General features: G+C 39.4%; 1 protein-coding gene across 13 annotated transcripts in view; it reads left to right on the forward strand.

Annotated features, from left to right (window-relative positions):
• Window positions 1-24,268, forward strand: part of TENM2 (teneurin transmembrane protein 2) — a 612,801-nt gene that overhangs the window by 36,733 nt on the left and 551,800 nt on the right. For 12 of the 13 annotated variants that reach the window (XM_054288120.1, XM_054288119.1, XM_054288117.1 and 9 more), the window contains exon 2: window positions 22,158-22,262. The gene's annotated coding sequence lies outside the window, so the exon portion shown is untranslated. Of the gene's footprint in view, window positions 1-22,157; window positions 22,267-24,268 lie in introns of all 13 variants that reach the window. The other variant, XM_054288118.1, reaches the window with a different exon arrangement.

Here is a 24,268-nt window from a genome sequence, read left to right on the forward strand (position 1 = left end):
GTAGGTCATGTTTTGTCTGATTATCTTTGTGGCATTCTTCTGGACCTTGTCTGGCTTTCCTTGTTCTTGAAGTGCAAAGCTGCAAACTGTGCAGAACTGTGACTGAGCAGAGTTGGAAGGATTATTTCAGTCTGTTTTCTTGTTTATACAGCCCTATATAAATATAAACATAGTATATATTTAGAGAGTGAGGAACAGCATGATATTGTTGATTCATGTGCAGCTTGTGATCTGCCACAGCCAACAGCTTTTTTTTTTTTTTTTTAACTGCAGAATTACTTGTTTCTTATCTATTTGTGTGAAGTTGAGTATTTCTGCATAAAGGAAAAATCTTGCCCATTTTCTCACTGTTGTGGGTTCTTCTCTTCTGAAACATTTCGACTATATGTCAAGATGAATTTTAATTTGAAACCTGTCCAGTAGCACACCACCTCCTCATCTTTATGTTGCTTCTAGATTCTCCATTTTATTCTGTATAATACTAGAATAGTTTAGTTGGAAGGTTGTTTGTGCAAGCCCTTGCTGCAGCTGCTCAGTGAAGGTGTTTGTTGCTCTAGATCCAGCACACATCCCCACAGATCTCAACACCATGCATTGTATTTGGTCTGTGACCCCTTGGAGTATTCTGGAAATAACTTTCTCCCTTCTTCCTGTACTTGTCTAACTCTACTGTGCTTGGTCAGCTTGTCCCTTCTGTTGTCAGTTAGGAGGTCAAACTGTGAGATTTGCAGAGGAAAACCACTTCAGTTTCTCAATACAGCTTTACTTCAGGGTTAAACAAAAGCTTTAGGTAGTCCATGTAAGCATTGACTGGCTCCTACACGGCGGATTTTAATCTGGCTTTTCCTAGAAGCAGTACCTGGTTGTGAGCAGCATATTGTCAGGGCATGGCTTCACTATTTAGAATATAGAATAATTCCAGCTGCATCTGCTCCTAAGTTGGGAAAAGTCAGCTCCCTTCACACTGCCAGACTTTGACATTGTGGGAAGAAGGGGCAATGGGAAAAATGTATTGTTGGTAATAGTTGTTGCTGTAAATCCCTTGTTTTGATCCAATGCCCATCAGTTTGAGGTCAGTGGAGCTGCCTGATGAGCTGGGGCTCAGAGGGGCTGGCGCTGAGCTCTGTGGGAGCTGTGTCCAAGGCAGAGGGAGGCAGAGCTGGCGTGACAGGGGCTGCAGTTGGGCTAGCCCAGCAAGGAGGGGTTCTGGAGCTGTATCCTGCAGGAATAATGATCCAATACTGTCAGGGACTGGATGGAGAAAAGCCTTGGCCACGTGTGCTCTGATGGGCTGCGTCAGGACCTGGGTTAGCATTTGGTCCTGAGGCTGTCAGAGACTGTGGGACAGGTTCTGGTGCTGACATTTGACTGGATAAGCAAACTCATTTAATATCAGAATTAGAGATTTCCTTAACAAAGACCAAGTTACAGGTACTTAATGGATTAAAGCAATGTCTGCTGCTGTACTTTTTTTTGATACAAAATTTTCTGTGTGCTAAGCATGCAAAAGGAGCTTAATGGCAAGGTTTGACTTAAAAAAACCCCAACTTTTTAATAAGGTGTGATTCATCTTTGCTATTCTCTAGTCTAATTAAAGATTAAAAATCCACCACAGAATACAAAATTGTAACATCATTCTACAGTTGCATAATTTTGTAGCACTTAAAAAGCATCGTTTCTAGTACCTTCACTACAAGTAAAGTATCTGGATGAGCTTGAGTATCCTGTACTGCCCCACATTAAAGCCTGCAGTGCTCACACTTTGCTCAGGTCACATTCCCTGATAATCCTGCTGCCCTAGTCTCAAGTGGAGGTTAAGGGGACTCGATGGAAAAGATTTGCAGTGATTTGGGAAGTTTGGGATCCGGAAAAGCACAGCCATTTGTCATGGATGTTCCTGTTTGCTCTGAAAAAATGGATGTTTTGGTTTTCTGGAAAGCTGGTACATTGCTGCTGATCTGAGGTGATAAATACTGCCTTGTTACCAGGTGATTGCACTGGGACACAGAAGGCAGAAGTATCAAGATCTTTACCAGTAATATCTGCAAAGCTCATGATTGGTGTGTTTTGGGGTGGGGGAGAAATGCTGAGGAGATAAAAGCTAAGTGTCCTAGCGAAATTATTAGTCTTTACAGCCTGTATCTTTCTCTGAAAGACTGTTCTGAGAAACTTAGCTGTGTTCTGTATGGGGTGTTCTGTTCTAGCATGGTCTTTTAGGAGATCCTCCCTTGCTAATAATAAAATAAAAAAATTGCAGAGGACATCAGTCCTTGTAGATGAAAAGATTTTTTTAAATACCTGAATGGGCAGAAGAGCTGGATTTTTTTTTTTTTTAATCTGGTTACAGATAGCAGTGTTTATCATTCAGCCAACCAGAGAGCCTTTCTGCAGACATCCTAACAAAAAGCCCTAATAATATTTTTAAAGCAGATTAGAAATAATCTCGCTGCATGCCCTTGCCTCAGTGACCTGCTGGTTTGGTGCTTTCTGGCTGGGCTGTGATCAGGGAGGCTGTGGTGTTTGTGAAGGTCCCCAGGATGAGGTGAGAGATGAGAATCTGACTCCATGGTCCCAGAAGGCTGATTTATTATTTTATGAAATTATATTATATTATATTATATTATATCATATCATATCATATTATATTATAGCTGTACTAAAGAAAGATACAGACAGAAGGGGTAACAAGAATGAATAATAAAAGTTCGTGACTGACTCCTCAGAGTCTGACACAGCTGATGGTGATTGGTCATTTTAATATATGTTATAAAATAAATTGTGCTAAAGGAAATTAAAAACCACAGCATTTTGTGTACTAAAGCCAGTGTTGGGCAACAAGCAGTAACAGGCTAGGTGATAAGGATGGAGATTCAAACACCAGGAGGATGCTGTCTCCAGAGGCGTATTCCAAGGGATTTTTTTGTCTGACAAGACTCCAGCAGTTATTCACCAGTTCTGAAAAACACGGTAGCAAGAAAGAAAAAACTACAATAATATGCTAAAAAAGGGCCCCTTCCAGAGCCCAAAAGACTGGGTAAAACAAACCCCTTAGAAATGACATTTGGAGACCCATGGGGACTTTGGTGTGATAGAGGCCAAATCGTGGGTATCCCTGACTCTGATCACCTGGCTCAGAGTTGAATTGCTTGTGGCTTTTTCCAAATTTATACTTTGATTATTTAATAATTTTCCTTGAGTATTAAATTGGAGTATTCATTTATAACAGACATTAAGTAAAAACAATTCACATGAAACCAACCAAACATCTACCTGTTGGTAAACAATGTCCAGACCACATTCCAAAGCAGCCAAACACAGGAGAAGCAAATCAGATAATGGTTATTTACATTTTTCTCTGAGGCTTCTCAGCTTCCCAGGAGAAGAAATCCTGGTGAAGGGATTTTTCAGAAAATACCACAGTGACAGGAAGCAGCATTTTGGAGTGTGTGAGGTGGCCCAGTGCCTTTATGTGCCCGTGGTCACACAGAGCCAGGCAGGCAGAGCATGGAGCATCCCTCTCACTGTGACACTGCCAGACAGTGACAGGCTTGGAGACACTGAGAGAAACACAATACTGAGCATCTCCAACCCTCCTTTTGCTTTAATTTGATCTCAGTGTCTAATCATTTAGTATGATTCCCTTGTTTACCAAGTAATTATAGCTTTAAAATCTGTTTGGGTTAGCATTTAGATTCTCTCCATCCAAGGGGATCATAATATTGATGGAATATGTATTAGCCTGTTCTTGTGAGCAAAAGTAATTAAAAATATATCTTTATTATTTCTCAGTATGATAGCAACCTATAATAAATTTTGAAATGAGCTGTTCAAACAAAATATCCAAGTAATGTGCTTCTCTTCCTTTGCATATAGAAAATGAAGTCAAACCTCTTTAGTTTTACAAGATTTTAATTAAATTAAGGGCTTCTAAAATGACATAAATTACAGAAGTGAAGCATGAGTGGTTTAGTACTGGGAAAAAAGTCTTGACACCAAAATTTAAACAGTGTAACACAAACATTAAAGTGGCCTTCAACAATGACTTGAGGATTAGAACTGTGGATATCAAGAATTAAAGGATTTTAAAGGAATAATCTTTCTGTTTTGATTATTACAAGCTAGTGCTGATATATTTGACCTACAGAAAAGCTTTTCCCTTTAGCTATGTGCCATCTAATAGCTTTTATTGTTATTCTCATTATAAAGAGAATGTCTGTAAATGAGTGCTTGAATGTTTGCTATTTTTCTCATTTGGCTGTGGTATCATTGGGAGATAAATACAGAAAAGTAATTATTATTCCAACTTAATAATACAAGCTTGTTTTTAATTTACACACTTCCTAGATAGCATAGATGAAGATTTATATTCTAAAATTCTGATTGCTCTAAATCATCTTTTGAGGCTTCAAACATGGTACATGATACATAGACAAAGCAGAAGACACTTAATAGTGCTCTAACTCACACTGAAGGTAACTGAAGTGATAAGGTAGATTCAGAGATAATTCTTATCTTTCTAAGCTCCTACAATATATGGAACCCTGACATTCTTAAACTGACAGTTATTGTTTTACAATATAATTTATATTAGCTTTTTGAAGAGAAGCATTTTATTACCCCATACCTGTATATTCAGACACACAGCCATGCTGCAGGAGAAAATTCCAAATGCAAATTCTGATGATTTTTTCTTTATAGCCTGGAAAATTCATGAGGTCAGTTTCTGGACTTTGGGACTGAATGTTGCTAATGGAAAAAACCTTTCACCTGAATGTCATAAAATTTAGTAAAGCAATACTTGTTTCTAGTGAAACAGCAGTTAAAAATACTCTTAACTTTTTTGTTGTTTATTTATTTTTTTCTTTTCTCCCTTGGTGGGAGGTAGCACAGACATGGGCATTAATGGTTCTATTTACTGGTTATGCAGTACCGAGAGAGAGGAGTGCTCAGTAACTCTGCTCACTCTGTGCTTCCCCCTCGTCTGTCCTCAGTAATGATATTCAGCCTGTGGAGGGGTTGAAATATCAGCCTCATATCTGAAGACAAATTTACATTTCACTCCAAACACCTTAATTTAATGAAGGTATTATGCTGTTGGTGGGTACTTAATTATGCTAGAGGCAGAGCTGAAATTTAATACTTGTTCCACATGCAGGGAAGATTTACTAGTAGCTTATTTTCAAAAGTCCTCTAAAAGACTAATGCTTATGTAGTCTACTCTTGTTTTTTAAAGCAGATTAGAATAACCCAAACTTTCATTAATAAAATTTCATTCTAATTGCTCAATGAAGATAATGTATGTCTTTTTAGATTATGGGTTTTTGAGGAGATATCTGGATTAGCTGGCTCTGCAGCAATGATCAATGCAACATTTGCTGCCCTTAGTATCTAAACCTTGATGATTTACACCTAAACAAATATAATCATTCAGGACCAGTAATGCTGTATGTGCTCATCTTATATATAAATCAAAGTGACAATTTGAAAATTATTGCAGAGCACACCTGTTGGTTTCTCTGTAACAGTTCCTCTCCCACAGCAGAATTCTGCCTTTAAAATCTCAGTTTACCGTGTTCTTTCTAATAAGAGGGCACTACTCTGAGATATCATTTTTGAGCTTCAGAAATCACAGCATCAGAAGTCACAGCACCTTCTTTTCTGAGGCTGTGGGGTCAAGTGTGGTGGCTGCTGGAGGGGTGTCACTGTGATGGGACATTTCTGAGAGCCTGAGACTCCAGGAAAAGTCAAACAAGCATTTGTTTATGTTCAAGTACTAGGAAAGCTCTCCAATTACATGAAAACCAGTCAGTAATTAGGAAATGAGCCCAGCAGGGCTGAGCTGTGCTGGCCCAGGCTGGCTGGGAGGGTTGCTCAGTTTGAGATGCCCTCACTGGAGGCTCTCTCTGGGAGGGTGTCACTGCTCCACCAGCCCCAGTTGTGCACATCAGCCCAGCTTATCTCTCTTTATGGGTCAGTCAGGCTGCTCTGGCACAGCTGTTGTGCCTGGAGCTCTGTTCCAGCCAGCTGCAGCCTGAAGGTCACAGCTCAGGGCTTTAGGGAGTTGCAGGCTGGACAGTGTTGATTTGTATTTCCTGTGTTTCTACCCCTACACTGAGGCAGTTTTACTTGTGTCACTGTCTGGAGATATGTCTGGGTGCAGGGCAAACAGAATGGCTTAGAATGTGCTACAAGACACAGATTAAATTTACACAGGACAGTAATGTGAAAATACAAGCTGGAATGCTGATGGGAGATGTCATAGTAGGGTTTATTGATGACAGAGACAGTGTAACTGAGAACTCAGTGAAACAAAAAATTGCTGTAATTAATATCAGCTAGTAATTTTATCTGTAATTAATATCAGCTAGTAATTTTGTCTTAATTACAACCAACAATTTCTGCCCAGTGCATCAAGATACTGTACTGGGGGTTTGAGTTTTTTACTGCTGCTACTCTGTTGCCCAGGTAGTGAGATGTCTTGTTTGCCTTGCTTTGTTCAACTAAACTTGACAGAACTGTTTCTTCAGTTAAGACCTTTTCTAATGAAGCCTTTAAAACAAAATCTGCTGCCATTTTGGGGGTACATTTTTTTATTCAAAGCTATCATCTCATTTAAATGTGTGACAGTTTCATGCCTGATAACTTTCCTAGCACTAATTCCTTTTCACTGAGAACCAAAAATGACAGTTCCTGAGTCCTAGATGTCCTGTTTCTTGTCACTGGGCAAGAGAATTAGACTGAGTGACTTCAGCTGGGGAAACAGCTGCTGTAGTTCTGAGCTCATTGCTGGCTTTTGGCTACCTCAGCTGTAAATCATTCTGTTGTTAAAAGAATCCATTTTGGAGTTTTACAAGAGAGGTCCTTACAGCAGCACCAAGTCCTAAAGCAGAGATATTTTTAAAAGGTGAGAAAAAACTTTTTAGTAATTTGAGATATGTTTCACTGTTACTGGAGCTATTTATATTTGGGGGATTTCTTGGTAGAAGGAATTTTTCAGTACAGCAGAACTTGGAGTCAGTGTTTCTGAGAGAGCTCACAGTGAGTTTGGTACAGCAAGGGAGGTGCTATTTCATTTGGGCTGCTTGCCCCTTGCTTAGAAACACGTTTACTTCCTGCCTTCAACTAGTTGGAGAAGGAGAGAAGTTTTGCAGCTGTCTGGCTGTTGCTCCAAAGCAGAAGGTGTGTGCTGTGTGTTTCAGCTGCAAGAAGCCCTGCAGCAAAGCAGGTTAATCCCAGGAGGAGGCTGAGGGTGTCATCGTTGTGCAGGGACAGCAGCTGAGGACAGGGGACAAGGGACGGTGCAGGCTGAAACTGCAGTGGAGGCTGGGTGTGCTCCACATCAGAAAGTGCAATTCCACATCCCTGTGAAATAGCAGGGATGTGGCTCTGCTGTGCAGAAAGAGGAAAAGGCTGCCTAATGGCATGTCGTGCTTTTAAGATTGATTTAATGCTTTTGCCATAATAACCAAAAGACTTAAGCAAACAGCTTTGATGTTTAATTCCTTCTTTGCTTTGAGACAGCCCGTTGTTGTTTCTGGGCTTCCAGCACATTTTACTTTGAAACAAAAGAAATTAAAATCCTAAAGAGACTTAGTCTGGTATACTTTTCTTTTCCCATGAAGCATATCCCTTATGTAAACAGCTTAGGTGAGGAGCATATTATATTGGAGTTGGGACCTCAAAAATTACACTGGAGAAGTGGCAAGTCTCAAAAACAATATTGTGTACATGACCAGCCTTGTAAACAGTGAGCTCAGGATTCTGGCTCTGGGTTGCTGTGAAGCATCTCTGACAAATCAGGGCTGCAGAGCCAGTCTACCACTTGTGGAGAGAAAAAGATTTCAGCACGTTGAAGGAATGCTGCAAAGAGCAGGAATCTGGGGAACTGGGAAGAAAGGGAAAGGTGGTGGAATAAGCTGAAGGGGCAGAGTAGCCAGCTGCTTATTTTGGAAGCTAAGAGATGTGCCATTTGCCAACAATTAATATTATCTACAAATCTGGGGAAATATGGAAGGATTTTAACAAGTCACAAAAAGTGAGATGCAAGTGCCGAGGTAATCCCTATTTAAAACTGCATTTTGGTATATTTTTTGTAAATATTAGTATTATCGTACAGATTGCTGGAGCATGTGGCATGTTTGTTTGCTTGCCACTTGTCTAAAGCAGCATACTCTTCAAAACATTAACAGCATATTTCTCTCGAGTTTTTAACTGTCATAAAAATGTTTTTGAGCAGTTTAAAACAGGAAATAAAACAACTGCAAGATGTAATCGCTGTCCTGTTTAGAAGAAGCAGAAAGGAAAATTAACTTTAGCCACATTTCCCTGCAGATGTTCCACTTGACTATTGAATTGATATGGTGCACAAGAGATGCTTATGCAAGTGATATTTGACAGTGCCACCTATTGCTGGAAAAGCAGAACTCAAATGAGTATTTTTGTTATAAGCATGCCTAAATTGAGCAGAAAAATGAATTAATCTTTTAATTATTTCAAGGTCATTTAGCCATGTAGATATAAGCTTGCCTTTGTCTTTGTCTATAAAATGGACTGCACTTTTGAAAACTGGATTTATCATACAGTTGCATCAGATAGTGAAATAAATTTCTATTCCAGAAAACTTGCAACTATTGGCACGTGGTTGAATGCCAGTGACTGTATTTTCACTAAATCTGTTAAGCCTGATTGTTCCTCCCCCTTTAATTGGTGACAGAAGATTGATCCTAAAAATCCTCAAACTGCCTTAGATTTAGCAAAAGACAGGAAGTTAGTTTTTTCCAGTGCTTGGAGTTTATATTAATTTGAAGAGAATAAAATGTTTTTTAGCATGCTTCCAAAATTTCAATGAAAAGCAACTGGCTAATGATGAAAATTCTTTGAAGACAAAGACTTAATGATCTGGATGCATCTTAATGCTTCCTGTCCTTTATCAGGTCTTTCAGTGAGCCAGCATGAAAGCTGATTTCTCTACCTGCCCTTTCAAGGATGGTATTTGTTTTATTATAGAAGTCTAACTAATGCTAATGGTAGGAATAATGAAAGATTTATAGGGGCAGCCTGAGATCAATTTTAAGTTTTAATTGTGGTTTTTATTTCTGATCCTTTTTACTGCCTCTGTCTTGTTGCTCATCTCTATTAGAGGAACACCCAACCCTAAACCTCCTCCTGATTTTTGGCTTGTAATCTTTAATGGAAAGAAAAAAAAAAGTCTCTGTGTTCTTTTTTTCTTGATGGATCTAAATGACAAGGTAAGAGCAGGAAAAGATGGAGCAGTAATTTGCTCTTTCTCAGGTCCAGGCAGGTGTCTCTGAGGAGTTTATTGCTGCTTTACATAACTAGTATTCTTTGGCTGAAGCTGTCCTCCTTCCTCAAAGACAGACCAGGCTTCTGTTACCCCTGCTGAGCTCCTGAAGAACTGGATTGCTGCGAAGCTTAGGGGAATCAAAGAAGCAGCTCTCGAGTATATGGGCATCTGTAGATTTAGAGAAGGGTCAGAAGGAAAAAATAAAGTGTCACCTGCCCACTTCCTGACCATAGAAAAATGGTATGGAGAAATCTGACTTCATCACTCTCGTTAAGTTCATGGCTGAAATCTAATTCAGCCAAAGTGAAAATGGCTTATTTATTTGGTGGATGGATTTTGGCATGCTTTCTCTTCTCAAATCTCCTTGCTGAATCTCCCCTGCACTCTGTCCCTATACATTTAATCTACTTTATCATTGCAACTCCCTGCTCTCTTGGTGTTCTTCAGTTCACCTGTTTGGTCATCCTCTTGTTCATTCATCTGCTGTCCCCCACCCACATAATCAGAGCATCTGAGCCAAGCCAAGAGACCTTCTGTCACCCTGTTTTTTTAAAGATTTTCTAAGCCTTCTGATGTTTACTTTCTTGTAATGAACTTTCTCACACACTTTATGTAAATAACTTATTGTTTTGCATTCTTTTATGGAGGAGGAGAAATTTGATGGACAGGAGGACTGAAATTTGATTTGTCCAGTGTGATTGGAGAGGTGGCACTGTCACCCTCCAATCCACTGTCGCTTTTGGAAATCCATAAATGCTAGGGTGAGAAATTAAACTCTCTCTTTTATGCCTTAGAGAGCTTTGTGTCCACGTTGTTTTATTTCGTGTCCTGTAGTGACAACGTTCAATTCTAGCTGTGAAGTTTAAACTCCCTTTTATAACTTTCCCTTATGCAGATTATTCTGTTGAGGTAAAAAGGAGAACAGCTCTCAGTGATTAAATTCGGTGTCTTTGGAGGGTCTGGGTGCCGAATGTGCTGAAGTTTCCTGTTCCAGTCCGAGCATGGGGTCAGCAGAGGGCACTTCAGCCTGGGCACGGGAACTGCTCAGGGATGCCTTGGGTTAAAAATGGGATTTTTTTTTTTCTTTTAAATGTTAATGGGAGCCATTTAGGCAAGAGGTGTTTCTGTGGTGATTGTCCTTTGTTGGCACTGTCTTCTACAAGCTATCTGTGGCCTAACGCTGTTGTAAAGTGGAAGAATTTGGAAGCTAGAGGGGAAAAAAATGTTCCCCATTTAGTTTAAGGTGTGACTACTGAAAGAAATGACACCTTTGTTGTTGATCTTCTATCATCTGAAAATGAACATAATGGTGGGTGTTAAAACCATCCTTGAAAAGCTTTTTTTCCCCAATGTAAAGCTTCTAATTTCTTTTTAGTTGTGATTTGATTTACTCTTTTAATTAAAAAGCAACTGAAATTAGAGAACACTACAACCTACTAACTGATTTTTGTGGATGATGGTGAGAGTTACTTAACAACAAATCACAATCTATTTCCCCTTCCAATCCAGTGCCGATATTGTTATCTTGTAATACAATTCTAACAGATGATTATATCTGCCAATAATGCATTTAACAGGAGATGACAAATTTTATTATGATAAGAAGCACCTCGTGCTCTTTCATTTGTCCCGGTGTAAATCAGAAGTTACTGCCTTGGATTGAAAAGATTTGTTCTTGTGTAAGAGCTTACTGGTGTAAATGAGGATAGTCAAGCCTGACATGTGGTGATGTACCAAATTATATTACAGGATATTTAAATTCTGTCTCCCACTGTGAACAGCAGGATACCGTTTTTATCCTTCCTGTTGAATGCAGAATCACTTTTCCATTTATAAATCGAGCCTGAACAGAGCGCTCTTGGTATTGGCTGTTCCACTGTTACTCCACATGCAGAGTATATTGAGACACCTGTTCATTCTTGTATAGCAAACCACAAACAAACCAAAATACTTTCCTAAAACAAATTGTTCTGTGATTAGTGGAACTAATGAAGCTTCACTGCCTGCAGGTTTCTGTCCTTTATCCCGGATCCCCTCAGCAAGCCTCCCATCAGAAAGCTTTACTAGTTTATCTTTTCTCATATTTACTAGTATCTTTCATGGGATCATATTTCATGGGATCTTCCCTTTGTCCTTTCTGCCCTGCAGTAATGCCAGTTCCTGTTTCCCTGTATCCTGTAAACCTTCCTCAGGTTCCTCCTGCCCTGTCACCAGCAGCAGCAGCATTTCTGCCTGGCCCTGGGGTGCTGGGTGGGAGCTGCTCAGGGAGCCTCAGATATCTCAGAGGGGAGGATAATTCAAGTCTCTTGTTTTACTACTGAACAGATTTTCCCAGCACTCAGGGCAATTTAATATCTTCAAGGTGATTGCCCTCTGTTCAGTTTCATAGAAATGGACCAGCAGATATTAAGGGTTTTTATTCCCTACTCCTTGCTCTGGTGATTGGTCTTTGGGAAGTTAATTTTGTGTATGTTAAATTGTTGCTCTTTTCTGTCTTTCTCTCTTGCTTTGCAAATCAAGTGCAGTGGTCACCAGTGATGTTAACTGGATAGAAAGCAAGCACAGATCAGGAAAGGAGAGTTTAGCCCCTCACTATTTTTTAAGGGCATATATGCAACTTAATATCTTGCAGCTCTTGCACTTGAGGCCAGCATGAAATGATTGGCTTTAAGGCATACCAAAAGCAAAAGTGGAAGATGAATGCTGAAAATTTCAGCTGGAAAGAACTTCTGGAGTCCTGCCAGTTCCGTGTACTTCCAGAATCCCCTCTCGAGTTTCGGTCTGGCTCCCTGCCCAAGCAGGGCCCACCAGAGCAGGTTGCTCAGGACACATCCAGCTGGGTTTGCAGAAACTCCACGGATGAGACACCAGAGCATCTCTGCGTGACCAGGTCCAGTGCTGGACAGCAGTGTTTGGGTGGTGTTTGTGCCCACTGCTCCTTGTCCTGTCTGAGCTCTGTGCAGGTGCACCCTCCCTCCAGGACTGTGAGATTTTGCTACATAAGGCACCATGCTGGAATTTTTATTTTAATTTTTTTTTTCATATTACAAATGGTCAGCCACTCTGTTTATACAGTCTTGCATTTCATCTGGTTTTTTGTCTTTTTTTCATCAGAAATGTTTGTTTGGATTTCTGAACATCTAGGTGCAACTCACAGTATTCTTTTCTAAACCAAGTATTTTTCAAAATAGTGAACTTCATTTGAAATTCTGTACATTGAAATTAAGATACTAATTACATTTTCCAGGGGTTTGTTGCCTAGAAGTTGAGCTGTCCTTGTATGTATGGGCATTTAAGATTTTTCATTGTAAAGAGAAGCCATTCTTGCCTATTATTAAGTTAGCAAAGCCAGGAGCAATTGGTGTACTTTTAAGCTCTGCTTCATTCAGTGGCTATGTATAGATTCACTATCTTAGCTTTTAATGCTTGAAAATCCTATCTGAGTGTATTTATGCTCACTTCAGTGCTACCCAGCAGTCAGTATTCAAATACCAATACTCTTAAGCTCGTTTAGTGCATTGAGTCTTTTCTGTTTTGCAAAAATGAAAACATGCACAGTATTTTTTTATCAATATGTGTTTAATGAAAACACCTGCAGGTTTTAAAATTGTCCTGTTTGCTCAGTGCAGAGTGATAGAGATGGCTGGGAGCAGAAGAATTACACAAAATCTCCTGGTGGATATCAAATTTTCTCTTTGTGTTACTTTCCCAAAGGCTTATTAAAAAAACAAACCAAGCAACTTACCAGCCAAAAGAACCCCAAGACAGACAAAACAACCAAACAAAAGCGTCTTGAGAAATATTTTTAAAATAAAAAAGATTTTTAGATTGCAACAGTTACCATATAAACGTACTGAAAACAAATGTTTTGCAGACAGATAACTAGAGTCAGTAGTTGGATGCCAGCAAAGAAGGTGCATGTGGCTCTTCAGGGATTAATGAATAAATATAATTATTTCTGTAACTGAGGGACTGTTGATAAGCCATAAGCATTTCCACATGGCACATTTTATTGCAGTGCTGTATCAAGGCCCTAAGCTGAGGAGTTGACAGGTTTTCTTAGAGGTGAGGACAACAATAAACAGAACTTATGTAGACAAAGTAAATCTGTCTTTAAACTACAATTTATAAAAGTATGTTACTTTAATCTTATGATAAATAACCCTTATCTAAAAGACAACTGGCAAAGTGCTGCTTAATTCTCTGAATATTGGGTACTGCTTGCTTTGGGATCATTTTGGAAGGAATAGCCAATACGTAGGCCAGATTTTTTAATCATAATTTTGAGGGGTTTTAGTTTTTAATTAACAATGAAAGTTCTTGCCTTTTCTCTTGCATAGCTCAGAGGTGATAGGACTTGGAAAAAACCTTAATACTAAAATATTTTATGATTTCAAAAGGCTTTATGTATTTATGTACATCATTCTGTTAAAATAATTCGATAAAAAGACCCAATAAAAATAAGGAAGAATTTCTCTAAACTGCTTAATGAGGCCTAATAGAAATCTGAATTTCAGATCACATTAGGGTTGTCATATGCCCTAATTTCAGATGACAGTTCTGGCTTGCCATGCAGTTGGCCTTTTATTTTGTGTCAGGAATTAACCAACCGTGTGTTCTTACACTGTTTTATTAGAGCTACACTTGAAAGATGGGAAAACTTCATTACAGTAGTTATGTTAGAACATGAGTTACACAATGGTGAGTGAAGGCAGTTTCAGACCATATTTTGATATTTCAAATATGGATAAATATAGAGGAATGAAAAATTCCTTCTAGTTTTCCCCACTTGCTACCCATGCAGGGGAGTGCAGAGTGCAGGTGATGCTCATTAGCAGCAATGCATCAGCACCGAGGGGCTGTGCTGCTCTTGCAGCTGCTGCTGGTAATGGGTGACTAATCCTGATGAGGCACAGAACACATTCACAGGTGGGACAGTTCTTGATAATGTGTAGTGTTTGTGACACTTCCTAAAACAGTGTCTGAAGGAAGGGGATCTACTAAAAATGTGAAAGGGTAAAAAGCAACTGTGAACTTTGCAGGGCTTTTTATTGGTGGGGTTTTTTTGTTGGTATGGTTGTTTTTTGGTTTTGTTTCCTTTTAAAATTTGCTATTTACTGAAGGGGATTAACATCTTGTAATGCCTCTTTTTCAGTGCTGTGCCTTTGAATCACACTGTCTTGTGGGCCTAAATAAATCAGGTGATACATAGTGCTTGAAGTACTGACAATATTCTGGGGTTGGATGAACAGCTTGGGGAAAGGTGAAAATATCACTTCTTGTCTTCATTTGCCAGTGCAGAAGGCATTATCAGAATGAGGTGTTAGTTACCAGCCAAATCATTGCTGTCTGTCTCTGTGTGGAGTTAGAGAGATGCCAGGAAGGACTGGGAATACGAGATGGGCAGCCCTGGCTCGGATCGATGGCCCTAAGTGGATGCCTGGGGACAGGACAAGAGGCAGTCATAATTGAAATGCCACTTAGGCTTTCCCAGGCCTGCAGCCCTTTTGGTCTGGGGACTTTTGGAGCTGGATGTGGCCTTGGCTGCTTGGGAAGCCTCAGTGGGGCTCTGAGAGGAGCTTTCTTGCCGTTGCTTAAATCCTTGTAAACTTGTGGCCTCCCCAGCATTCCCTAACAAATGTGCATTTGCTGTGTAAAGAGCTGTCTCTTTTAAGGAGGGGAGAAAAATGGAAAAAAGAATTTTGAACCTGACTACTGCTAGTTCTGTTTATGTCTCCTGGTTTTTGTATGAATAGAGTCAGGAAGGTCAGATAACGTGCCTTGTGGCTTTCTCTGTGGTGTCCTTGGCTCTGATGGTGGCATGTGGTCAAAGGGAAGTAAATTCAGTGCACTGTTTGCTGTTTTCAGTGCTCTCCCGGGTGGGAGGTGCTGCCAGGGGGCACAATCCTTCCTGGAGGCACCCAGACAGGGCAGGGGAAGGTGGGGCTGCTGTATTGCTGCTCCTCTTCTGATCTAATCAAAGCACACCGAGACTGGGACCATTAACACGAAGGGCTGACCCACCGTGGTGGAGTTGTGCTGCTCTGGACAGTTTGAAGAATACACTCCTGTGCAGGATTGCATAAAGCCAGAGGCACCTTTCTCATGCCTTCAAATGCACATTTCTGCAGCAACTCAGTTTAGCTGCCCTTCATCTATAGAAAGGAATGTGTGTTTATACATACACGCAGTTATGTCTCTGAATGAGAGACTCTGCTGATGTAACTTTATTCATCCCTTTTAAAGAGACAATATACTGCTCATCTCAGTGAGCCTGTAAATAATAATGTTTATCCACAGACTGTGGTTGGAATTGCAGTTACTATTGATTTTTCATAAAATACTGTTGGAATAGTTCTTAATTTAGTGGAACGTTAAGCTTTGCTTATCTCCAGCCCCAATTACACTTGTACTCTAGTGGTGTCTGGAGATGGGGCTGTGCATGGGTGCAGAGTTCCCTTTATCCCCCCTGGAGAATGCTTCCTAATGCTTGAAGCTGCCTCAGGGGCTTCCACCATGGTGTCTGGTGCAATGTAAGGAAGGGAAGAGCAGGACTTGATTTTCAGGCTGTTTTGTGATTCAAGGCTGCAGATCCACCTCGGGTGGTGCTCCCAGCAGCACTAAAGGACTGATAGGTCAGCTCTTCTCCCTGCCCTGCTGATACTCCCTTCACTTTCTGGTAGCCCCAGTTCCTGCCATCCTCTGGTGAGCTGTGTTTGGCCTAATGAGATCATCCCCTTTGTCTGTTCCCTCTCCTGATGCTCCCATTTTCATCCTAAGTGACTGTCTCCTGCTGTTTGGTTCTGGTTACTATGATGCTCATCTTTGAGGCTTTGCAGTAGTTCTGGAAGTTCATTATACTCTGGCACTTCCACTGTAAGTTTTATTATTTTCTGTTTTATTTTATCCTTCTTTATTGGAAACTCTCAGAGTAGAGTAAATACAGTTATATTTATTTTCACGCTTACAAGTGGAGCTCCTGATTAATTTCTTCTGTTTATTATCTACTTGGCTGTTTGTTTCTATCATTTCTTTGAATCAGTAATTGCTGAAGTTTATGCTGTGGTCTGTACTCTGCTGAGACATTGATTAATGTTTTGGTTAACTGAGCTACTTAAAAAGAAAATCTAAACCAAAACTCAGTATCAAGGGAGAGTGGCCTGGGGCCTCACTGGGTCACCAGCCATGACCAGCTGTGGAGGGCACAGCCCAGGATGTTCTGTGCTGCTCTCGTGCCCTGTGCCTCTCATGCATCTCACTCAGACATTTTCCTTCCTCCTTCCAATGTTTTTTTTTTCCTCTTGAGAAATGAATGAATTCTTCATTTTTGGCCTCTTCTTTACTCTCCAAATTATTGATGGATGTTTCGTGTTTATATGATGCTTTTCCAGTCCTTTGTTTGTTAGTAAAATAGAGGTATTATTTGTAGGTGTTAAATACACATCATACATGTTCTGGGAAAAAAAAATGAAACTAATTACTTTTCAGATATATATATATATATATATATATATATATATATATGTATGTATATATATTTTTTTTTTAAATACATAGGAAAATATTTAATTTAGTCATTTCTCCTCTAGAGTTCTTAGTGCCTTTTCCTTTCAGGTTCTTCCTCTTGCAGTTTTAGGAACTCCTGATACCCTTGAACAGGACAGAGCCTTTGAGGTTTGTTATCCAGGGGCTGTGATCTGTCCAAAGCTCTGGTTTGTAACCACATATAAGCCATGGATGAAGCACCCAGCAGTGGTGAAGGATGCAGTTTCTCACTGAGCACAGTTTTGCTTTGTTACTGTCAGCTGTCCTGATTTGTTCGTGCAATGGTTTCTTCCTACAGCTGCTGCTTGTTAAACACCACCTTTTACTGTTATTCCATCGAATTATCTTTAATTTCTGTGTGAAGTCATGATCTTCTTCAGGTTTGGACGACCATGGTGCTTCCTTCAGCTTCTGCATTCTTTCCTGGTCCTAGGATACATATTTCAGTAGACATGTCAGACTGGTGTATTTTTTGGTTTTACTGCTTTTCTTTTTATTTGGATTAAGGTTGCTATGTCTCTGAAGATGTTAAAAAGTTACTTCTGTGGTGCATTGGGGTTTTTTGTTCTGCTGTGATTCAGCTGATTTTTTTCTCTCTGCCTCTTGAAAGCAATGCTATTAGATGCTTGCTGTGATTTTTTTTTCATGTTGCTGCCATTCCCATTCCTCCTGACCTTATTCAGAATTTCTCTCGAAAAGATAAAGTGTCGTCTTCAACTATTACTAATATTCATTAGAAAAAATGATGCTGATTTTAAGGTAGACATTTGGAAATATGTCTGTTATGATATATACTTAAGAAATTGATAGTGGCTTCCTTTTTGTAATTCAATCTTTTTTTTGTTCTAAAGCTGTAATATATTGAAAAAACTTATGTTTACAATTTCATGGCTGTTAAAAGCTTTATTATTATTATTTTTCATTACCCAGAATTCAGTTAATTTCCATTCACTAATCTGCCACGTTCTCTTATATCTTTTGCTGACTAATAGGAAGACAAAATATTTTTTTTCTTTCAAGTTTGGCCTACAGCTCATAAACTCAATTTCCATTATACGTATTGATGTCAAGATGAGGAAAAACATAGTTTGAAAGTTTTACTCCTATTTGTCAAGGGTGCTATGTTATGATCAATATCACTTTAAGTAATTGGCATTTGTATTAAATGTCAACTGAATAGAAATTCTAGGCATTCCCTGATTTGGTGCATTCAGAATTTTATAAATCATTAGTTTAAGTTTCTATAGGATGATAACTCTATACATTGAATATAAAGTATGCAGTGTGCATACAAAGTGAGCTGATATGAAAGTACCAGATTTGGTATTTGAATGCTGCGCACCAGTTTTTCTTCCAAGTCATCTCTCTGCAAGCTTGTCTCTGTCTTTATTGGAACACTGGCTACATTGCAAGGCAATTTTTCAAGTTGCCAAAGAAAAAGAGGCATGTGTGGGGATGGAGCAGTGAGAAAAGTCAAGGACTTCATAGCCAAAACACAGATGTTTAATTTGAATTTGTCCTGGCCTTTGGGTGAAGTTGCATGATGGTATCTTTTCTTCAGCACCATTGGTGCAGTGCTTTGATCAGGTACAGTCTGAGAAGAAATCAATCTTGGGAAGCCACATGGGGTGGTGTTTGTGAGATCAGTGCTGTGGGTTTGGTTTGGGTTTTCCTCCTGCTGAAATGAAGTCCATCAGGAGGGGGGGGAGGATACAATATAATGCACATGGTTTGTGCTCTCTCACACTCCAGCTGTGCCATCAGCTGTCAGCACCTGATGAGGACATTGCTGTGTGTCCCCTCTCCTGCCCTGTGTGCTGGCACTGCCTCAAAGGGCAGCAATGCACCAAACCAGAGTGGGGAACTGGTGCTGACTGAAGCTGTGGCAGGAGGACACAAAACAAACAGCACTGGTTTGGTGAGGTGGCCAGTCAGGCTCACAGGTACCCATCATGGGAGCCAGGTGTTGCACAGCTGGGTGTAAGGAGGGAGTGAACACAAAGCTGGTGGCTGCTGCTGCTGTGTTCCTGTGGCTGCAGCCTGCAGGAGAGAGGGGAACTGCAATACCTGCATGGTGACAGATTACAGATTTCTGCATTGGTGTGGCGCCAGTAAATGTGCACTTTTCCCTTATTTACTGGGTGTGTAAAAATGCTTATCACTCTGAGCTTACAGCTGAAGGCACCCAGACCTGTCCTGCAGCATGCAAATTGCTGTGTAATGCCAAATGCAAGGAAAATGGGCACGTGGTGTTCACAGACACCTCTTCCATCTTCTTGTGCCAAATCTCAGCCAATTAAAGCGGGGCAGTGTCCTCTGGGGAGCAGTGAGTGTGGAGGGGTTGGTGCTGAGCAGCAGCAGGGTGAGTCAGGGAGGCTGCCTGGCCTGGGGCCAGCAGTGTCAAAAATGAGCAGGAAATTGATTTAGGGAAGCTCTGAATACCTTGTGCTAAATGATCTATTGACTAAGAGAAAAAAAAAGAAATTAAAATTAAAAATACTACTAATGAAATGTGGAGTATGTACCAACCAGGACAAATTGTCTGTGTTATGTAGATTTTGCTGTTCCCTGGCTTTTAGATGCTTGCAGCTGTGATATTTCATTTCTATCATTACTGTGTGTGTAATCTATAACCTTCATCTAAGAAACACGACTCATTAATTAATCATTACCAAGGGCAAGACATGCAACAGCATCAAGTGTGCCAAATCCTCTCTCAAAGTTTTTAAGTGTCTGACTGCTCGTAGATAGCATCTCAGCAGTCCTGGCAGATTACTCTAAAGGACCAGATCTTGCAACACATACTAAATTTATGGGTTTTTATATCAGTTCTTCCAGTGGCACTCCAAGTAATTTGCAACTCTGCCTTCCATTTATTTAACCCTCTCCTTACTGCTGCTGAGGTTCCTAGCACTGCTGGATGGCTGGGATGAGGATGGCAGCAGGGACCTGAGGGTGGCATTGGTGCAGATGGGCAGCCCTGGAGGTTTTAGTGCTCATGATGTGGATTGTGGCATTATGGAAATGGGCAAACTCTGCTGCACTGTGACTTCTCTTCTGAGAAACAGTGCACTCCATTTTTATGCTGCTTATGTAGTACCTGCTAAAATTATTTTTAAAGAGTCTGGTATTATTCTGAAATGTCTGAAAGGAGCAACTTCATTCCCTTTGGCTTTGCTGCTTTTCTTGCTTGGTTTGGCTTGTTTGTAAATATTGGTCAATGTTTACAAACACTTCTTCCCTGCTCTCTTACAGAGAGCTACTGCAAGGCAAAAAAATATTAGAACTTGTCAGACTGTATTTTTAGTCAGTCTTGGTAACAAGTACTTTATTGACAACTCTGTAATGAAACATGAAACCTGTTTTGATTTTTGTTAACTAATTTTCTACATGGATTTGTGATGGGGTTTTTTTTTTTTAATCTTGTTTGGTCTTTGTTTGTTTCTTTTCTAATTCTGTTACAGCTAGCAAGTTTCATCTGTCTTTGGACCTTCCACATATAAAGAGGACAAAAGAAAAATTGAGAGCTGAAATTGTAGCTCTACTGCACTTTTTTAGTGTCATATGCTTTTACATCTCCTGTGACTTTGAAAAGCTGTGTACTTGATCCAGCCTGATTTTTAAAGTCATTTTTGCATGATCTTGTCTCTTCCTCATGCATTGTTCCATGGGAGGAGGTGACTCCAGCAGCACAGTGGCCTCACATATTATTTTAGCTCTCACATATTAATTATTCTTTTTCTTGGTAGCCCATCAGTGTCTGTATCTCTGTAATCCAACACTGTTCTTATGGATCTTGCTGTTCCAAATCCAGCAGCTCCTGAAATAGTGATAAACAAGCAGGGGAAGGTATAAATGAATTAACAATTATTAGCAAATACTGTAAATGGCACAGAATTACAAAAGCAGGAGGAAGGTATTAAAGTGTAATTTCCACTTAAGCATAGGTTGATAGGATTGCACAAAAGAAAGTAAGCATAATAGTGAAAATAAGGAGATTATGAAAGTAAAGACTGCATCCCAAACCCTAATTAGTGAGGTTATCTGCATTTCAGCTTTCACATTTGCTCATTAGAAGCACTGGGTTGTTTTTTTTTCACCTTGATTCATATTCTTAGAAAATCTTATGCCAGGATTCTGGCCATAAAGATTTTACATGATACTAATGTACAATGTGTATCCAATTCTTTGTCTTATTAAAAAAAAAAAAGATGCTTTATGGAAAGCTGTTGGCCTGAAATACAATTATTCCTATTCATTTCCAGGGAGATAAACCTCAGCAGTTAAGCAGTGCTAGTACATCAAGCTTCTTTTTTGACCAAAAAAAAGTACCATTAATTTAAATTCAGTGAAAGACATGGATAAAGCAGTGTTAAATTCTCTCACTGTTAAAAGAAAGTAGCTTAAAAGTTTCATGCATAACAGTGGAAAGCATTGGCTTATCTTTATAAGTTTTTGCACATACTTGGATGAAACAGTTGGCTCTAATATTGATGGTTAACATGTCTGTTCCCCCCTCCAGCCTGTGAGGATTTTGTGTATTTTTGAGTGGGCTGCCATCAATTATTTGAATTTCTTTGGCAGAATAACCAATCACTTCATCACCCTTATTTCCTATTGCTCAGTTTCATAATGCAAGGTGGGACATATGTTTCTTTCAAAGTCATCTTACATCTGGTTTTGGCTCTGCCCGGGTCGTTTCATTGAGCAGGTGGAAATTGCTGAGGCAATGGACATATTAGGCAATAATTGTTTTTCCAAAAATACTTTTGTGGGTAATAGAAATTCTGAACAAAATGTGGAAATCATCAGGTATTAGAAGGTATTGCATACTGAGAAAGAAAATAATAAATTGACAGAGAAAGCAACAAGTGGTCTGTGAAGTGATGACATCAAAGGCTATTTTAAATTAAACTTTTTTGTATTAAAAATGCCCAGTGGAAAAAGTGTCACAATGCTAAGGTTTTAGAAATGCTGCTTAAGTTCATCATGTCTTTTTGTTCTTTTGAACTGAGTAGGGAAGATGTGGTTCTTTCTTATTTACTAGTTTAGCAGTGTAAAAATTAAATTACTGAGCAATCTCTGTGCTTGAGTGTCTGCATTTGGGACGAGGAGGAGGGAAAATGGAGGCATATGGAAAGAGGAATCTACAAGGTTTGTTTCTTACATCTGGTGTGGTTAGACTTTTGGTGGTTAAAAACTGTAATAGATAAATAGCATTAAATGAAATTTAATGTTAAAACCTTTGGTTATTGTTAGGATTTTGCACTTTTTTTTCCTGAAAGTTATTCTTATTTCTTTGTGGCAGATCCAGCTTGGCTTTCACTGCCCACCAGAGTAAGAATTCCCTCTCACCTGATGAGCTAAAGACACGACCCTAAGGGCTGCCAGACTGAGCACTGCCGACTGCCTGGTCAGTGAGTACTCACAGCCTGAGTGTTGTGTGCTGTTTGCTCACAGATGTGTTTGCGTATTGTTGGCCAAAGTGGTTCCATCTATGCTTCAAAAGTGCCTGGGAAAATCTCTGCAGGAAAGTGTTTTTGTAGAGGAAAGCAATTTTTCTCAGCACTTTGCTCTAAAGAATCTACTTCAGTCTTTTCCAGCCCAAGTGAATTACTTCAGAAGGCCCCACTAAAAGAAATCTGCCTTTTTCCTGTCTACCTGCATGTTCATTTGGGGGCATTGGTCATCCTGACAAATTCAGAATCAAATGAGGGTGTTAGGAATTTATTTCTCCTGGCATCAAAATAATTTTTTCTCCACTCAAATGAGCTTCTTGTTCAGATTCTGAACACAAGAAAAATTATTTAGTCTATATGACTGGCTGCATACAGTTCTATATCTGTGTGTAGACAACATATGCCATGCAGAGAACAGACAAAGAGAAGAAACCTTCCCATTGTCTGTTCTTTCATGGTGCCTCTAACTGCTGGTCAGAATGCTCACAAGACACCCTACAATTTAATTACTGTTGTACACATGCTCTGGGAATTCAGGTAATTATATAAAGTACCACACTTAGCCCGGTGCGTCCAGCACTGGAAAGGGGCTGTCCTGCTTAAGAGTCACTCAAGAGTAAAGGGAACATAACCTTTGGTTGATGGATTCCCATCAGGAAAAAACCAAAACCAAACCCTACCTATGTTCCAAAAAACAAAAACAAAACAAAAAAAAATCTGTCCTCTCTTATGGATTTTAATTTTACTGAGAATAATTTTCAGTGAGACGCCTGAGAATTCTTACTTGAGTAATTTAATTCAGTGGCAGTATTTAATGGGAAGCTACTTCCAGATTGTGCCTTTTCTAAATCTCTCATTTGGAGTTAGCCTAATATAATATTTTAAATTGTTTCACTTGTCTTGAAAAGCGTGGTAAAATAGTGGGGTTTAGATATGCCAAGCACCAAATTCTGAGGAAATTCTTTAATTCACACTGAAAAAAATCAACACGTTCTTCTGCATTGTTTGCAATGGGTCATTTGGTTGTCATTACATATTTTCTACTGGAAGGTTAATTTCTGACTCCAGGGCTGTACTTTTTCAGTTTTTAGGCCATTAAGATCCATGCTCCATACTTATAAAGTAAATTACTCCAAGGGTCTGATCTTTAAATTTTCAAAATTTATGTTGTGTAAGAAAATTAAAAAGAGAAAAATTAGATACTTTAGTATAAGGAGTCCTTCATAATGAGAAAGAAAATAGGGAGGGATTGTGGTGGTTTTAAAATTTATTTTTAATATTTTACAAGTCTAAGTTTCATGACAATTTTCTACCAGTTTTCTGTGGTTAGAAATATGAAATAGGAGATTCCTGAAATCTGTGTTGACTGTTATAGATATATCTATCTGGGCTCTGTATAAGTTATTTGTATATGCTCTGTGTCTATGTTCCTGTATTTAAGGGATCTTCATAGCCCATCTTTAAGTAGGTAAACAACAGTTTGACAAGTACTTCCCACAGCAAATTCCAGGAGAGCAAACATTAAGTGATAAAAGATACTGGTTCCAGAAGCTCTCACTTTTGCTCTGTATCTCAACAGCAGTTTGTCAGGGAAAGGTTGCAGAAGTAGGTCCTTGGTGAGAATTTCAAAACACCTGATAGCTCAATCTCAAAATCCCCTGCTGTAGTCTTGGTTTGTTTTTTTTTTTTGCTGTCTGTGTTTTAAAATAACACCAAATGATCTCCCAGGGTCAGACAGTAAGTCAGTAACAAAGCTGAACATAAAACCAAATTGATAATTCCCTGCAGTAATTGAGGTTGACAATATGCCTGCTTAAACTGTCAAAATGGTGGCTAGATCCTGTGCATTACTTATTTTCATTGCTCTGGAAAATACTGAGGCCAGGAAGGATTTTCAGGTACTGAAAAAAACTTTTCTTCTTGCTCTCATCATATGAATTTACGGGGGGAGTTTGCTTTG

This window comes from Melozone crissalis, unplaced genomic scaffold (assembly GCF_028551555.1).
Source record: "Melozone crissalis strain CALT ecotype California unplaced genomic scaffold, PUWL_Pcris_2 ptg000061l_1, whole genome shotgun sequence".
Lineage (NCBI taxonomy): Eukaryota > Metazoa > Chordata > Aves > Passeriformes > Passerellidae > Melozone > Melozone crissalis.